Consider the following 3140-nt stretch of genomic DNA (forward strand, 5'->3'; position numbering starts at 1 on the left):
AATCAGGGGCAATATGTCTGAGGGCAGGTTCAGACCTTCCTCAGGCTCCAGCGATTCTACTTAATCACTCAAACTGGAACCAGCATCAGCACATTTTACAGCTGGCGGCAGTGAGCGATACTGGTACGGCTCATTGCCACCCCTATCCATTCCTATTCGGGCAGCCGCAAGTGGAAGCTACATGTAGTGCACCCCCAGAGACAGTGGTTCCCTGACATGAGGACACAGTAAATACATTTTGGTTGACCAATGCAATGTCTGAGTAAATCTAGTGGGTAGAGGCTGAGAACAACATGCAACTCGAATTCCTACATTTTAATACTACAGTAGTCAGTGTACAGTGTTCTTGCACAGAGGTCTTGGATCTGGTGCCCATGTAATTTAATTTGCATACAGCATAGCCAGAACACTAAAGCATTCAGTTCTCCAGGCAATTGCCCGGTTTGTCTACCCTTCCCAAAGCCAGCCCTGGGTATGTGTATTTTAAGTGCCCAGTCACTACACTATCTACATTAACATTCAATTATACAATTTCCACCATATTTCCAACAACTTTAGAGATACAACTATTAAAAGTGTCACCTTCATGTTTCTCTGGCTTAGATATCTTTGTGGAAAATCTACTGAAATCCAACACATCCATAAGGACTGGATAGCGATCCTTCTAGGCCACCTGCACTACCACCTCTTGACCCCTTGAACCTTGGATTATCAGACTGTTTCAACAGCATAAAGAAAACTCTCAAAAGATTTGCACTGAAAGACACCACATTGTAAACCATGGTAAACAATTACAACAGCTCAGTGTCAATTTTATGAGAATTTCCTACATGCTATTCAAACACTTTGGTAACAGAGGGGTGAGGGGGCAGCACTGCATGTGGTTTGGAAGGCTTTCTGCCTAGTGTGGTGTGTTGCTGTGACATTCATTTCAAAGGTCCCTTCGATGTAACTAGAAATAGCAGAACAACAAAGCCCTACTGATCTATCCATGTAAATTAGCTAAAATTAGGACCAAAGTTTTATGCTTTGTATACTAACCAAAATACAAATGTAAAAATACAGTAAATGTGGAGTTACAGATCACTGGTGTTCCATGATCATCAGCATCAGAACTTTTATTGAGATCAACTCAGTTTTCAGTTGAAACAAAAACATGAAAAAATCAGTTATAAAGCTATTGCAAATTACTGCTATAAAAATTCGTATGTAAACTTTGGAGCCTTGGAGTCGTGATGTCAGAGGTAAAGCACAGTGAGACCATACTACTTCATAAATAGATCTCTCAATTCCCCTGCGGCAGTGGACATAGGGTGGCCCGACGAGGGCCCCAAGTCAGTTCTGCACAAATGCCCACCATTGGCTACTTCTGCCACTGTGTTATTGATATGATTTAACAGAGCTACCATCAGAAATCACAGGAACTCCCACTACATAATGTTGCAGGCTCCTTATCTACTGTTGCACATCTGTTGTCCCAGATTTTGTGGGATTTCCCCCAATTTGGGTAACAATAGACCTGATTTGTTAAAGCGCTCCAATAACTGGTGAAGCTGAACTATCATGGGTGAACTTAATTGATCCTGCAAACCTGAAATGGATTGAAAACATTTGTCAACTAATAAATGTATTTTCATTCCTGCAATTTGACTAATATTAGTGCAATCTTCTAAGAAAAGTGGTGATTCAGTCCTACAAGTAGGAAATTATGAGGGCATTATGTACACCAGAAATGTTTCACATGTCATATCATAAAATATTCATCATTTTATTATATGTATAATAAAAAAAGATAAATGGAATTATAATTTTAGACTCGTGTTTTACCTCCTTTGTTTAGCCATAATGTTACCTCTAAAAATTTAACAGTCCTGTACTGACCACTATCTGTGGCAGGAATCTGGAATGCCACTGCATCAAGTTATAAAATGGGCAGTAAGGGAAACATGATTTCCATTATTTGACTCTAGGACTGTAGGAAAGTGTCGGTTGGTAACTGGGTCGCAAACATATTTGTGATGAGTTGCTACTTGATTCTTTTTCAAAGTATACAATAAGTGGATAATTGGTAGGAAACAGCACACTATGATTGATAAAACTAGTGAGGAGTTTGCATGGTTTCCTTGTGTTGGCATGAGTTTCCTCTGAGCTCTCTAGTTTCCCCCGCACCTCAAAAAACATGCAGTTAGGTTAATTGGCTCCCACAGAATCCATTCTTGATACATGTGCGAAATAGCAGCACAACTAGCGCAGTGCAAACTACTGGCTGCTGGATGTGATATGTGAAAAAAAAAAGAATCAAATTTTAAATTTTTGTGAACCTCACCTCTGGTTTATAATGCTATACATTTATGGTCATGCAGGAATATGTACTTTATAGTTCCAGCTTCTCATTGGCTAATTAATTTTGTTTTTAGTGGACAATTCAGTAGAGTATAATTTCTGAAACTAGATGTTTTTCCTGAGAAGACTCAGACAGGTAAAATGTAATGTTTGAATAAAACAAAATTCCATTGTGTTTTCCTGTCAGTATCTTTATCTTTTTTTCTGTCTATGTATGTGGTATACTCTACAACATTTTTAGAAAGCATGTGGTGTTGGTTGCATCATGCAAACGCAAGGGAAGTGTTACAGAGACACTTTGTGGCACATAAGCAGTACAACAAGCTACAGTGCTATACAATGGGAGATTTTTACTTAAATAAGGATATCAAGTGTTGCTAAGCACACAACAATTGAATTAATTTATTTAAACATCCAATTACAGTTCGTTATTTATCTATTTTTTCTTTTTATTTGTTGCCAATTTTAATGCTAATTAAAAAGTCCAAAAATGGCTATTTACAGGTTCCATTGGTTTGTGTTGTTGCTTGTAGTTAAGTTCGCTGATTGGATTATAATTACTCCTGTTCCTATTTCTAAAAGGTCTTTTATCTGATATGGTTTCCAAACATTACATTGTTATGCTACAGTTTAAATATATATATATTTTTTATAATAACATGTATACCTGTATAGTATGTTTAAAAATCTTTAATAACAATATTGAAAAATTAAAGTCCAAAAGTGATATTCTAGCAAAAATCACAACTTGGTGGGTAGGAGTGACACAGGAGGAGGAGGAGAGGACCCTGCCCCAA

The sequence above is a fragment of the Pyxicephalus adspersus genome, chromosome 4 (genome assembly GCF_032062135.1).
Source record: "Pyxicephalus adspersus chromosome 4, UCB_Pads_2.0, whole genome shotgun sequence".
Taxonomy (NCBI): Eukaryota; Metazoa; Chordata; class Amphibia; order Anura; family Pyxicephalidae; genus Pyxicephalus; species Pyxicephalus adspersus.